Source organism: Linepithema humile, chromosome 3, assembly GCF_040581485.1.
Source record: "Linepithema humile isolate Giens D197 chromosome 3, Lhum_UNIL_v1.0, whole genome shotgun sequence".
NCBI classification, from domain to species: domain Eukaryota; kingdom Metazoa; phylum Arthropoda; class Insecta; order Hymenoptera; family Formicidae; genus Linepithema; species Linepithema humile.
Window position 1 is genome coordinate 17,868,394 of NC_090130.1, and position 17,104 is coordinate 17,885,497.

Here is a 17,104-nt window from a genome sequence, read left to right on the forward strand (position 1 = left end):
CAAAAATGTTAATTTATTTGCAAATAAACAAAATATAACAGGCTCTATAAAATCGTTATTATTTCCGAACGAAACTACATCTCTTATAAATCCACTATCTAAACTAGATAGATTTTTATACTGTTTTGAGACTATTCTGCTGTTAAAATTACATGTTTGATACGAATGTGATTTATATATCACTTCCAAGAGTTCCATTTGTTTATCCAAAACAATTTTGTTAAGATTCGAAAGAGAAAAATATGGATGTGTTTTTAATATCTGTTGTTTCAAGACATAAGGAGTGTTGTCCTCTATATATTTTACCAACGCGTCATATTCAAAATTATTTATATCAGTACTGTAATTTCTTAAAATAGTTTCTATGATATCTTTAGATAAGGTGTTTGCGGATAATAAAATATTCTGATTGATTAAATCATATATAGCCTTCTTCCCCAATCGTTCTATCTTGGAAGTGTCTATATTTTGAATGTTAAAATAACTTGGTTTTTCTAAGAAGTCAATTTCTTTTTCAGGCTTTCTTTTTTGTTTTTTCTTACCTCCCTTTTCATAATCTTCATTAGAAACCTCCATATTATTGACGAGCATATAGATCTTTCTGCATACATCACATCTGTTTTGACATTGATCGTACATGTGGTAATGATTAATTGAATTATCTATATTATTTTCTTCATTCTCTTTTATTTTTGATATAAAATTATCCAATGTATTTTTATCTTTACAGTTACAAATGTCATCTCGAGAAATTCTAAATATATATTTTTCATTATTCATTTATTTATAATAAAAGAGCGATTTAAAATCCTCCATTATTTCCATATGTAGCTATAAAGACTGATTTATCTAAATAATTTGATGTTATTTGATTTTTATCTGTGGTAAAGTCGTTAAAAGTATTGTTTTCTATGTTCAATTTTATATGCTTTTGATTGCCATCTGTTCTGTATCTTGATAATTCTTGATAGTCGCTGAAGTTGTCTTCAATTTTAAATTTAAGCAATGATATAAGATAATTGAATATTCTCCATCCGTATTCATTTTTATCTTTTAGAAAAGAGTATAATGCTAGTGTAGCCAACATAGATTGTATGTTTTTTATTGATATTTTATTCTTGTCTATATCTATATAAAATGTATTTGTTAGGTTAGACATTATCAGATATTGTTTGTTGTTATCTATTATATTCGAGAAACTATACTTACCAAAGTTTCTCCTGTTGATTTTTGATTTCTTAATATTTTCTGATTTTTTTCCACCTTTCTCAGTCCTACTTTCGAAAAAGATTTCATTTAGAAACGCGTTATATTTTATTTAATATACTCCATTGACGCTATTTAATTCATCTATTATAACTTCGGGTTCAGATAATATTACAATTAATTTATCGAATCTATCATTTATATCTTCAATATCTATAAAATTGTCAATATTAAGCATGCATATATTATTTCCATATAGTTTATAACTAATATTATTTAAGTCAATAGAATTTCTATATTCTTTAACTTTTTTAAGATCAAACTTCTTATATTTATCTTTGATATAAAGTAAAAAAGAGTATAAAACAGATTCATATTTCTCACTATTTTCATATATTTTATGACATCTAAATAATTCGTTATTCATTCTTATTTGATTTAACAGTTGAAATAACGGATCTATAAATTTAATTCCGTTTATATCTGTTGTTCTTATTTTCTCGAGTGTGTAATTACTAAGATATATGCAATCTATCAATTTTCTATTATTATAAAACAAAGACAAGTGTCCTTTAATAAATGGATAACCAAGAATATGAAGATTGTAACCAGTTATCATCTTAACAGCAAACATCAGTAAAATCATATAGAAGAATGATTCTGGAAAATATACATCTATATCTTCATACTTTACGTTATGTATTATGTGATTTGTATACGATCCATAACATATTAAATACGAATGTATATATAATAATTTTCTCATAATGTTGATGATAATAGATTCCAACGATTTGAATTCTTCGTCGTCCGTATTACCATTTTTTACATTACCATTAGTATTTCCTTTTATTTTTACATTATTTATGTATTCAGTAGATATTTTCTTTATGTATTCTTTCGATTTACTGGTTTTATAAATACTTGATACATCTACGTGAGTCCTTGATATATCTTGATTATCTTCTTTAGTTAAAACTCCCAGTAGTCTTGTATATTTTGTAACAACTATAAATTGATATTTTATAATATTTATAATCCCCCTATAATCATACTTGCAATTCTTTTGTCTATTAAAATATTCATTAACTCTATCATTGATTCTGTTATAAGTAATAATATTTTTGTCTATAGACATTTCATTCTGAAAAAACGTTTCCGAAAATTTATTAAGTAGACTTTTTAATTTTTACTTATCAAACTTACATATGGTTGAAATCTTATTTGAATATCCCTGGAGTATTGTACACTCGTTATCTGACAATTTTCTGTCTCCAAGATAGTGATTTAAAGTTTGATTGTCACTCATAATTTACTTATTTATATTAATTTTTCAAGTAATTACCAAAATTAATATTTTTATTTAATTACAAAGCCGAGAATTTAATGTTTAATAACTTTTGTAATTTTTCAATAAATTAGTACTTCAAAATTTCAAGGCTATAAATGAATGATAAAGATAAACTTTCAAATTTAATAAAAAAGTATCATGATAATAAGTATTTATCACAAAACGATGAAAGTAAATTACAATATTTTTATTGTTGTAGGATATGCAAAAAATGCGGAAAATTAAAAACGAAAAATATCATTTATACATATAATGATTATATATATAAATACAATTTATAAGAAATTAATATTATTAAAGTCTTTGTACTTCTTTCAAAAAACAAGTACTTTACAATCCTTGAGATTATTAGATGCCACTGTAATTACGTTATATATATATTGTCGTGTACTTCACATGTCATATTATAATTGTAAAAGTAATAGTATAATTCACTTTCCAACTTTATGAAATATTTCATTAATTTTTCATCTTCTTTAACATTGAACTGTAGAATATCACACACGTTATTAATGTTTAAATGATATATTACTTTATTTATAAACGTGAAATGATCTATGTAAAAAATTGATGCAAAACACCTCCTGATATCCTTAATAGTATTAAAAGATAAATAAATAAAGTTATATTGATTATCAAATAATAATATACAATCTTTAAATTCAAAGTCTAGATCTTCAACACTTTCAAATTTTAAATATAAATTTTTGTTCTTACATTCTTTTTTATAATTTTTTATAATATTTTCTTTATGAATATCATCTAAACAATTCCTATCATATAAATTTATACTATATTTTTTTGAAATTATCTTATTTAATAATTTATAATTAAATTTTTTATCTTTTTGTGATAAACAAATTGTTTTACTATTTAATTTAATCTTGTTTATTACGAATATATAATTCGATTTTATAGAAAAAGACTTTAAATTAAATATTTGATTTTCACACGAAAATATTGAATAATAAATTTTTTTTTCAAATATAATTCGTGATATTTTGCTTATTAATATAGTACAGAGATCCATGTTCTTGTATTCTTTCTTAATACATAAATGATTAATTATATATGATTTACCAATATTAAGATTACACAATTTACCAGTTATAATTCCAATTATATTATTATTATGTTTTAATTTTAGTACTAAGTTATGTTCTGACTTAAGAAAATTCATAAAATATATCTCGTCATACAATATAGGATAGTTGTATTTCATAAATAAATAAATACATACATAATCATTAATAGATGCTAATTCAACTATAAAATTTTTATTATCTGTTTTAATTATAGGATCATTTGTATCTATAATACCATCAACATTTTCGAACTTATATTTATTCCAAAAATGTGATTTCTTCATTATTTATAAGTTATCAACATTATAAATCAATTCTCCATTTCTAACGAACAAATCCAAAATACCATTAGTTTCTTTAGCCTTACAAACTAAATTTATATCTTTGTCATATATATACTTTGATTCAGAATCAAAATATCCGTCTTCAATAATATCTGAAATAACGTACTTTATTTTGATAACTTTTTTGATCTTATATGTTTTAGATTCATTTACATATTCTATTTTATTATTTTTTATAGTATCAAAAATATATTCTTCGTTTATAGGTTCTAATGTATTGTACTTGTTATAAATAAATTCAATTGACGACTCTTTGAGAAGAGTACAATTGAGTTATTCTATTTAATTTTCTTCTTATAAGTTGAAACATTTCGTTATCAGAAGATTTTCCATTTTTTGTAAATGCTAATATTATATGAACATTTACATACTTTCTATCTATATTATAATGAGATCCATATCTCAATGATCTTCCTATAATTTGTCTCAATTGAGATTCTGACCACGGTATATCCAAAACAACAAGATCATTAACACATGTAAAAGACACTCCTTCACTACCAGCATTAGTAAAAATACAACATTTTACGTATTTTCCACTGTCGTTATTAATGTGATTAAACTCTGATAAGTTTCTTTCCCTAATATTTGATAATTTGGAATATTCTATAAAACTAATTTTAAATAATTTTAAATATTCTTTAAGTGTGTGTGTGTGTGTGGATATTCCTTCGTAACTTACAAATAGTTCATATATTAAACATTTACCTTTTAACTTTAATATAAGTCTACATGCTTCTATGTATTTACATGAATATTGTTTTAGTTTATAAAAATTTTCATCGTTTATATTGTCATCATCATTATTTATAAATTTCTGGATAATTTTATCATCAAAACTCATATTTTCTATATTGCGTCTAAAAGAAGAAAGTTTTGATTTTATAAAGTTATTAAATTCCTCTTCTGTCATTTTCTCTCTGATCTTCAAACCGTCGTATACAAATGTTGAAACCATTCTCCTTATAGGTTTCAATTTATACAAATCTTTGTTCAAGGACTCATATTTTTCTGCCTCGTTGTAAAATGATTCTTGATAATCTGTCATTAGTATTTTGTATATGTGAATGCGTTTAGATGCAAAATTATCATTTTCAATTGTATTTGTTAACGAATCGTTTTCAACTTTTTGGTACGAAACTATTGAAAGTAGTCCGTTCTTCAACCTATTTCTGTTAACTAACTTTTTGTCATCAAAATATCTTTCGTCAAAATTTACAATATTTTTTCTAAGCAAATTTACAAGAATATTAAACTCTTTTATATCGTTTACAACCGGAGTTGCAGACATTAGAAGTAGTTTATTGTATTTTTCATTACAAACATTACTTATAAGTCTGTATAATCTGTTTATTTTTCTCTCTTTGTTGTCGTAATCCTTTTCTTTATTTCGTAGTATGAAATTGTGCGCTTCGTCAATTATAATTAATACTCTGTCTCTTTTGTTCTTATAATTTTCTAATTTTCCTTTAAATTTAAAAAAAAACGTTATTATCATCATAATGTAGTATCTCAACTTTCTTATTACAATAATCAGATACTCCTTCCTCCCAAATTTTGTGTAAACTAGCTTTTACAAATATAAATATTCTCCACGAAGGATATATGTATGTGATATTCTTAATTATATATAATCCTAATAAAGTTTTTCCAAATCCAGTGTCCCAAAATACAAGTAAACTAGATAGTGTCTTCAATCCTATGAAAACTCTAGACGTAAAAGATTGATATTCTGTCAGTATTTTATCTTTCATATTAATGTCTAGACTTTTTGTGTTTTCTATTGCATAATTAATGTGTTGAGCAACTATCTTTTCCAATTCACCCATTTAATGATATTAATATTTGATATAAATGCTATTTCTAAATATTTTCAATATTATTTTTACATGTATATCTATAATATTCATTATACTTAGTGTATATCCACTAAGTATTTATGAACTTGTAGTAAGATCTGTTGTTATGAATATGGATAATAAGATAAAAAAAAAATATAATCTACCCATTGTCAAAAAATTTACAGTTTTTAGTAGTAATGATAATATACATAGTTCTGATGGTATAATGGATATTGTAGGTGATAATGTTATATTTACAATAAACGGGACTAGAATAGAGTTAGATATTGTTAAAGAATATGATAAAATTGTACCTATGATATACAGTAAATGAATGACATCAATCTAATTTGTTATCATATAAATGGATAAGTACTCTAGTGCTATATCTGATAATGTAAAAAAATCATCGAATTTTTTACGCGAAAACACAAGATGGATTACATTAGGAATTATTATTTTAGCTATATTTATAACACTCCTAATGGCAATATGCGATAAATATATTGAAAATGGAGATAATTATCTCTTAGGAGCCACTTACTTTGATATATTATCAGTAATATTATGTATGTTCTTGTTCGTTAATTTATGCATAGGATACGGATCTGTAAAAATGTAGAAGCTTATTATTTATATAAATAATATGAATGAAAATTTTTTTATTCCAATAACTTCTGTAGTAATCATAGTCATAATTATTATAATATTTCTTTTTAATTATAATGAACATCTTATTATAAAAGAAACTAGAAAGGAAATAGATAAATTTAACGACGAATATTTTAAGGATTTAAGACAAAAAGAGACACAAATATTTGACTTTAAAGTTGAAAATATAGAAGAATTGGAAGATTTGGTTAAAGATTTAAATGAATTATCTCTAGATTTAACATCTCAAATAACACAAGTGTCAAATAAAATAAATGATGTAGAAAAAAAAGTTAATGATATAGAAATTAAAATAAATGAAAAGAATGACGATATTAATGTGCTTAAAAGAAAAATTTTAGAGGAAAAATAAGCTTTTGTAATTATTCATTTATATAAATGAGCATTTTACTAATTGTATCTATTGTTGTGCTAATAACAGTGATTTTATTCTTGTATATCAAGATTACATCAAGGGATATTATAAATGTTCAAGATAATTTTGTTCACACAAAAGAATTTTTCAAAGAAAATCCCAAACTTTACGAAAAGTACATTAGTGACTGCAGCAAGGAGTCAGATATGGATGATAAACTAGATAGTTTAAAGAAAGAGATTAATATAAATATTGTAAAAGAGATAAAAGATATTAATGAAAAAATCAATAGTATGAAAGAAGAAATTCTATCATCTGTAAATAAGATTGTGAAAGAAGAAATTATTTTAAGAGAGACTAGTTAAATATTAACTTATTTAATATATATAAATGGAAGAAAAAATAGACAAACAATCATTGGCCATTAAGAGATTGAACGTTATAGCAGAGATGCCTGCTTTTCGTGAAAAAATGAACTTTACAAAAGGAGGAAACAAAGGATTTGGAAAAGAAATAAAATGGGGACATGTTAAAGGTACAGACAAATATTTTTCGTACTACGAGGACAAAACTAATTCCGGTACTAAATATATAATCACTAGCGATCTAATAAAGCATCCAAATTCAGAAAATAACGGAGGATTAAAAGTTTCAAAAAAATCAGATGTACTAGACGGAATAGATGAAGTTGAAGACATCGATAGCTGGGGAGGAAAAAGGAATACAAAAAAAAGTAAACAATTACTTCATAGTTAGTCTCTGTAGAATTCTGAAACCTATATATATAATTATATCCATCCCAGGTCTATTAGGATTTCCTACCTTATCATCTATATAATTAACTGTCGATTTAAATTTTGTTCTAAATTTATTTGTCTCTTTAAGGAACTCGTCGTTTGTAAATCCATTAAGACTTTCTATCTCAAATACTTTTACAGCTATAAACTCTAACAAGTTTATCGATCCTATTATTAATATGGTTGTAAGATCAGATGATTCGTTTTCTGAGATTTTGTTGTATATATTATTAATATCAGAATTTGATAGATCATCCAAATCACACATTTCCATATTAAGATTATTGTTCTTGCAGAAATATACAATATCTCTTTTCTTTCTTATAACTTCAGAAATACTTTGATTTTCTAAAAGTTCTGTTAATTTATTCAGTTTATCGCTTTTATACTTACGTTGAATCTTAATATAAGCTTCTGGATCGACATTTTGTTCTATCTTTGGAGTATTTTTGTATTCGATCATTTGAACATTTTTTTCAATTACTTTATCAACTATATCTTCATCGTACAACCTACTTATCTCATCTATGTCTTCCAATACACTAAAATCTAACGTACAATCCTTTCCTTCATTTTTATAATCTAAAATTATATTATCTATTATATCATCATCGGCTATATTATCATCAGTTATACTATCATCGATTATATTATCAAGAACCTTATTGTTTTCAGTACCATGTTCCGTATTTATCTCACATATATCAAATAAGTCTTTGACTCGTAAGATATTCTTTTCTTCAAGTCCGAATAAAAAATAAAAATAAAAAAATAAATTTCTTATCATATCTCTTCCAATTAATCGATCTTCGTTATTGTCTGAAGAATTTTCAATACAATTCTTTACATATTCATAATCAAGAGATCCGTAAACCACATCATATTTATTCAATTTGAATGGATTTTCATCTCTTTTGAAATCATGAGCTTTCAATAAAGTCTTATTATCTATAGAATCAGAATTGATATAACTATCTTTGTCCAACATATTGATATATAAATTATTTATTTAGTATTTTTTTCTTTACTAAATGGGTAAACTAGAAAAAATAAAACTAGATTTTATATGTGATAAAATAAATTTATTATCGTATAATTATAAAAGGAACGAACTTGATGAAATAGAAAAGTTATTAAAGTTAAATGAAAACAATTGTCATCTAGAGGATAACAAAGATGACGTAGGATTAGCTAACTTAGTATCTAACACACTATCATTTTATGTTAAAAATATATTTCCGTACAAAATTAAATTAGGAGGAGGAATAAAGTTAAATCCAGACTTATCTATAATAAATCCTTACAAAAAACATGATGATAACTACACACTGTTGGATGAAAATACAAATAATTTTTTAAAGTTTGTAAGAACAACATATCCTGAATCTATATCTAGAATTGCTTGGGGAGAAAATAATTCAGACGGAAAATGTTTAAAAGATCTTTTTCCAGAGATCATTCCGAATTTCAATTTTTTCGATAGTAAGAAAACATCTATTCTTGATATGATATCTGATAACTATTATTTAACACCTGTAAACATAGAAGTTTTAAAAAATATCACGTCATATATTACTGATCCAAAATTTAATAATATAAAGGAAAATCCTGATTTTTATTTATTTTCTCTTTTCATAAAAAATATATTTAACAAACACGAAAACAAAATTGGAAATACAGAATATGATAATTTTTAAAAAAATGATGTTAATAATTGTGTTAATATTACCACGTCAGACAATGATAAATATTTATTGAGAGAAGTGTTGTCAAAACATTTCAATAATTTGAATGTTAATGACGATATTATAAATTTAATTAGGAATAATAGATCAAATATTAAATACGAAAGTTATAAAAATATTGACGATAGGAATATAAGTGAAATGTTTGAGTATATAGATCCGTTAAGATTTTTATACAGTATGGAAATAGAAGGAGACGATATTGGAAAAGCATCACCTTTAAATCAGACTACAATGAAGTATTCTGACTATAAAAAATTAGATATATTTACTAGATATTTTTTAGAAAATGTAAATTATGTATTTGCTATTTTTAATCATAAAGGCTCTACGTACACATATCCTCTTTCTGATATACTTGATAGGATAGGCGATGAAAATGATATTAAACTAATATCTATAATTCCAATTCCATTCGATGATAAAATTACAATGTTTGATTTCTTTAAAAATTTAAAATACAAATATGATGACAAGATCGAAAAGCCTGTTGAGATAAAGTGCGGTACAAAAAACAACTTTGGTCTTGATAAGAAAGGTTCTATAAAATTTATAGAAAATGCAAAACTTTCAAAATCTCCTTACCAAATACTAAATATATATCTATATTTATTCGATGATTATCAAAATGTAAATAACGACGAAATATTCAGCAATAATGTTGAAAAACAAAGATTTATAGAATTTATACTTAGAAAACTTGGATTTAAAGTTAAATCTACTAAAATGATAAGATGTAACAAGGAAGTAGTCAAATTGGATGTCAGTCCACTGCCAAATGTAACTTGCTTTAAAAACATTTTATCTACAAAAAAAAATGTTCCAGATATTAACAATAGTATAAAAAAATTGGGTCCTTTGATAAATTTTATTAATAGTTTTTCTACTATAGAAGAAGAAAAAGGAAGAAATAAAACTTGCGAAGAATTACATTTTAACGAAAGTCATGATCCAATATCATTATATAATGATCTGAATCATAAAGATATCAATAATTTTATAAATGATGATGATTTAAGAAAATATAATTTTTTTGCATCTGAAGATATTGATTTTTATAAAGGTCTAAAATACCTCAATGAATCAGATAATATTAATATAGATACTATATCTGATATAGTTCCACTAAATATATATTACAAGAAGAAATTTACAAATAAACTGAATGAAAAAATAAAAAACAACGGAGGAAAAAAAGTGTACGAGACTTTATCTGATTTCCTGAAATACATTGATGATAATCCAAAAGGAGGGTTGAAAGACGTATATGATAATGTTGGAGAACTATTAACAGAATTGACGGAAACACAAGATGTTGCCTCATACTATTAATGGGGTAACTCCGGATATAATTATAAACAGCGTTTCTATTATATCTAGGAAGACATTTAATTTCTACAATCAGATAAAACTTACCAGTAGTTATTCTTCGAATCCTTTCGGAGACAACGAGGGAAGTATTAAACTTATAAATTATCAACCTTTGCAAATACAGGATTAGATTCTTATCATTCTTAAATAATAAATAGATACAAGAGATATAATGATAATCTTACAGACGAGGAGTATAATGAAAAGGCATCTTGTTTGGTTGATCTATACAATCCTTATACACACGAATTGATAAAATGTGATGGTGGAAATAAACATTTTATGGGTATGGAGTATTACCTATTACTCACTCAGATGGCTATTGAGAAAATAACAGTGAGAAACAGAGGAAAGAAGACAAAATTACTTCAAGCACCTAGTGGAAAAAAAAGACAAGGAGGAATAAGATTCGGAGAAATGGAGGGAGACGGAATTGCGTGCCATGGAGCTTCAGATGTATTACTCTCTTTACTATCAGATTCAGTGGAAGACAGAATTGAATCGTTTATATGTACTAGATGCGGAGATTTCGCAACTCATGAGAGTAATCCTGACTATTCTAGATGGAAGTGTACCAGATGTGAAAATTTGGGTTACTCTCCAGAATTGAATAAGTTTAATTTTACATATGCATGTAAAGTATTCTTACAATCTTTAAATTGCAGGGGAAAAATTATAATACCAAAAATTGTGAAAGAGAAAATATTGTATCCCGATTTTTTATAGTTTAAATAAAATATGAAATATAAATTATTAAATTGAACTGTTTTTAGTATGGAAGTTAATAAACATTTGCTAGATAATTTAATTGATATTTTATTAATAAAAACTAAAATTATAAAGGGATATAATGATAAACTGAGTACTATTATGTACAATAAAGATACTATTACGGATATGACTTATGAAAAAGAGAAATTGAACACGTGTTATAAAATAATTACACGTTGTAAAGATTTTGAATATATATATTATGTATTTATAGATAAAGTTACAGGCTTAAATAATTTAGAATTTGGAAAAAACGTATATCCAGAACCTATTATATTAACATCTAAGGCAAATTTGTCAAAGAAAGATACAAAAACACACGAGTTAAATATATTTTATGAGAGAGAACTTTCGTTTAATTACATATTAAAATAGGAAATAATACGTTTATATTAATGGATAAGCAAAAAATGGAAGGAATAGTAAATTCACTAAAAAAAATCAGTAAAAACGGTATTTAAAAAAGATATTGACGATGATAAAGAGATTAAAATATTTTATACTAAAGAGAGATATAATGATATATTTGGTGTTATATACAAATCAAGTAACGAATCTATAGGAACTAATTTTACTAGATTTTATAAAAATATTCGCATTTAAATAGAATTATGAAGGAATATACTTCAGAATCAGACGATAGTATTTTAATTGAAGATATTAAGATAAGCAACATATTAATGAAAAAAAAAATGATAGAAAAAAAAGAATATTTTATATCAATTCTTTTTCTGTAGATTCTGTTGACGACACATCAGATTCGGAATGTCTACAGGGAGGTTATAAATTTGATATAGTAAAGACTTTTATTAATAAAATAAAGAAAAATCCTAAGTTTAAGAAGAATTTTAAAAACTATAAGTTTGAAAGTATTAAACCTAGTGGCAAGGATATTGTAATGGCAGCTATTATCGACAGTAATTTAGTCAAAGCTAAATTGTCTCAGGAACAGTTAACTGAAAAGCATATCTCTGAATATATATTTAACGGGGATTATATCCCATTGATTTTTGGAAATACAGACAATAAAAATATAATATATCTCAAACAAATCAATACAAAAGGAAAAAAAAGAATTGTGAGAAGTAAAAAGACTGTATTCAGTGAAAAAAATAGACCCATTGTTATATTCTTTAAAGTTAATTCTAACTTGAAATTTTTTAAGCCTGTAAAAAAAGAGAAAGATGACGATAAGATCGAATCTATTGATAGTACTACAGCAGTAATGGAATATATTATAGGAAGAAATTTCATGTTGATACCAAATCCGAAGGAAAATCTAAAAATAAAATCAATCAATAATATAGTATATAAAAATGATAATTTTGAATTAAAACAGTTTAAAGACGAAAGTTATCAATTTGAAAAGATGACAATAGAAGAATTTGAAAATATCTTAGGAATGATTGTAAAACAATGTACTAAATTTCAATAGATTTTAATATATTTTTATTTTAAATATTTTAATATTTCTTTAGCTTTTTTGTTTATATTTCTTGATATTGTTAGGTCTTCATTTGAGTCTGGAAAAAAATAGATAAACATGTTATCTTCGTATTTACTTGATAATAAACATCCTACTATATTTTTATAGTTATCATCTACAAAATATAAAAGAACATTATTAGTTATTTTATTAAAATCTTCATTAATGATTTCTTGAATTACGTTTATTTTAGGACATCCATAGTCTACAGAAATTATAGGACCTATTCTATTATATGTATCTGTCCTTCTACATTTATAATCTGATTTTAAATATTCCATTATTTTTAATTCTGTAGCTTCTCCTTGAACATCGTATGGATTCTATCTGTATGTCAATATATATAATGCAAGGCACGAATCATTTATATAAAAAGCTTTAAATGTTTCAATTATATCAAACTTTTCTCTTTGATTTCGAAATTCAAACTTATAATTATTTAGTGAACTTGTACTTATAACAGTATCGTCCCAATCTAGAAAAATTACATGTTTATAATTTTTATTAATATTCTCATTTAATATTTCTCCTATATTCTTATGACTATCAATTATCCTTAATGTCATATTTATTTAAGTATATTATTTTCTGATATTTCACTTATCTTTGGAACTATCTTGTCAATTTTAATATATTCTTGTAATTTTTTTAATGAATTGTAATTGTTTCTAATATAATCTACATTATTTAAATTTGGTATATTTTTAAGTAACAAGCCTATTAATTTATTCAGAGTTCTTTCCTTTATAAAAAATAAAATATACCTATATTCTAAGAGATCATTTTTTTGCAGTTATCACATCGATTATCACGATAACATCATGACGGTACCGGCCGGATTTCGATATGGATCGTGTTTATTTGGAGCAAAAGGTCCCAGGTGGCTGCGTGTTTATTACAAAAACGTTATTTATTGACTGGCTTCTTCGAGTAAATGATTTGCTGCGCTTCTATATTTGTGTAGTAGAAAGAGATGAGTTTGTGGAGACAATAATGTCTCATATGTATGTGGTATATATATGTTTAATTATAAAATTAAAAGTTATTGAAAATAGAATATGGTCAAAACATTATCCAAATATTGAAAAAAAATTTACTTGAAAGAAAACAAAATAGAAACTGTAAATACTTAATAGAAAAGCTTTGAAAATAAATCGTCAAAAGAACTCATTTACTGGCACACTAACAAAGTGTACTAAAAGGAGAAGAAGAAAAAGAAATAATGTAGAAATACGTGTAAAGCACGCGGAAATAAAACCAGGGTGAGCGAATTCGGTCATTTTCTCTTGTCCTACGACATAATTGGAAACTACTCTGTTCAACTCTGCTCTCTTCTTCTATCTTATAAAAAAAGAAAAAAATGTTTCCGAGGCTATTTATGAACTTTTACAAACTGCAAATTAATAATTTTGGATTGGTTAAAAAATATATTTTTGGATTAAATTAATATATACTTTTAACTTTTCTACTGCTTAAAAATGACAATATGGGAACAATACTAGCGGTAGAAACACGAGCTATTTATAAGCTGTCAAAATTGATAACATTTCAAGTCATTGCCAGAATCAAAAATGTACTCGATATCCTTCAGTCCATTCATCTCAGCTGTGAAACGCGATGTGTAGGAACATACATATTATGAGTGTACATTGTAGAATCAATCGTTGAATTTATATCGTTTTATACTATAATTATATGTATGGATGTGTCGCGGCACAAAGTACGTTTAACTTGTATTCGTTTCGCGGACCGTAGCGTGTCAAATTCGTGATGTAAATTCGCATAAAGTATACGGGTTAATTTTCTTCCGATAGTCGGTTTCGAAACAGAGCAATTATCAAACATTTATTTATTCGAAACCGACTCGTAGCGTTGGGGTTGTTTTCGTCGTTACGCTTAGTATGCGCGCACATCCTCTTTCTCTCTCTCTCGTGCGCACGTTCGTGTATCAGCGTAAACATTGTTGCCCCCCACTTCTCGCATTCCTTTAAGTCGGAATCGGCGCGACCTTGTGTTTCCTATTATACCGTTATTATTCGCACGGCGGCACTCATACGAATGGTAAATCGGCGTATCGGCGCGTTATTATTTTCAATAATACCTTTACTATTTCTCACAGTTTTCCATGTCATGCTTTTCCGTCTTAATCTGTCGCGCAGAGTGTCAAACATGTAATATTTGAGTTACATCTTTGTCTTAAAATGACAAAGTACACGTCGGGAATCTCGTTTAAAATATCGGGCGATTTTCATATACGCGACGCGAACGCGAGTGAGTGCCTTGGACTGCGAGAACTGAGAAGAGGAGGGGACTCAGGAAGAGCATCGAGCGCGGGGGGACAACGTTTGCGTAATTAATCATTTATTTCTTATTTCTTATTTGCATAAAATATTGCATATAAAATATTAATATAATGTAGCGCACATAAAATATTTAAAATACTTTAAATATATAGTAAAATATTTACAATAGTTGATATTCACTATTCTTAGAAATATTTTACATATTTATTATTATTCAACTAATTAAACTTTTTTCTTTATTCAAAAAATATATTTTTGAAAATTTTAATTCTTTGTTTAGACGTATGCATAAATAAACGAATATAAAGTTTAATGTGCGCAGTAATTATTTTATAAATATTAATTATTCCAAACACTAATCTGCATTTATTTTTTTATTTTACAGATCAACTTTGTGCGCGTAATCGGTGCTACAAAATATATTCGTTCCGTCGTATAGTGTAACAAAATGCGCGTCGGGAGTGCCGTTAATGCCGAGAGTTATAGCGAATCTATAGATGAACGCATTTTTGCTGTATGACAAATATTGGGACACGATTTTTTTTGACTTTAGGCTTGGCTCGGGGGAGGGAAAGGTCGGTTTCAATCATAAAATCTCCACTACGGCAGGGCAATCTTCGGTTCTACGTGCAGCGCGCTAGTTGTACAGATAGCCGGACTGTCGAAGGTAGTCGAGGACGGCTACCGGAGTTAGTCAAACGCTACCGATTGCTTTTCAGATGTCTTGTATCTAGTCGGTTGATTGGATGACTAATCACCTCATCTTCTTCGAGCTTATCTTTGCCTTCTGTTTTGAGAGAATCGTGCCCCAATTGGTAAATGTGGTCGTCTGAAACGCGGACGGAATTCGCGCGTAACGTCACAGCTTGGACAATTCGGTTCGATTCGCCTGTGATGTCGGGAGTGCCGTTTTAAGTATCGCGCGATTTTCGTATTCAGGTACGCATGCGAGCAATGCATGCGCCGCGAACGCGTGAGATTCAATGTGAGTGCTTCGAAGGACCACTGAGAGAAGGAGGAGGCTCAGGAGGAGCATCGGGCGCCGGTGGAGCAACTTTAAAGTAAGTAATTATTTGTTATTTATTATTTGCAAAATGCGCACAAAATATTAGAAATATTTAATGAAATATTTGTAATGTTTAATATTTATATTTAATTATTAGAAATTTTTGATATAATTAACCTTTTTTTCAATAAATTTTTTATTAAATATTTGCTTAAATAAATAAGTTAAAAAGTTGAATGTGCACAATTATTATTTTACAAATATTAATCATTTTGAATGCAGCTTTAACCGATTTACTTTTCTGTGTTACAGATCAGCTTTGCAGATCAACAGAACAACAACTCCGCTGCTGCGCATCGATCGGTGAGTCAGTCCAATTTGTCTTATTAAAATAGTGGATCGAACAATGGTACAATAAATATACTTTTAAGACATTTTGCAGACTTTGCCGTTTAATTTTTCATATTATTCATATTATTATTCATATTATTCAACATATAAATTTGAACACGGACAACTTGTATTGGCCTAATAGTCTTTTGAATTAATATTGTTAGTGTGTTAAAATTTAAAGGCTTATTATGAATAGGCCTATAAATAAGTAGAACGATAGCAGAATATTAAAAATATAATCATATATAAGAATATTTTACATAAAATTATAAGAAATAAAACTATTTCTTTGATCCATTATTTTAAAATGGAGAGGCTAGGACTTAGATTAGTTGCTCGTAATTTAACCCTGGAATATGTGCACGTTATAATGCACAT

General features: G+C 26.1%; 1 long non-coding RNA gene across 1 annotated transcript in view; it reads left to right on the top strand.

Moving 5' to 3' along the window:
- The window catches only part of LOC136998798 (uncharacterized), a 62,722-nt gene extending 45,915 nt beyond the window's left edge, over positions 1 to 16,807 (top strand). The window contains exon 2 of the long non-coding RNA XR_010889335.1: positions 15,713 to 16,807. This is a non-coding gene — a long non-coding RNA (uncharacterized lncRNA). The remainder of the gene's footprint in view (positions 1 to 15,712) is intronic.
- Positions 16,808 to 17,104: the final 297 nt, after the last annotated feature.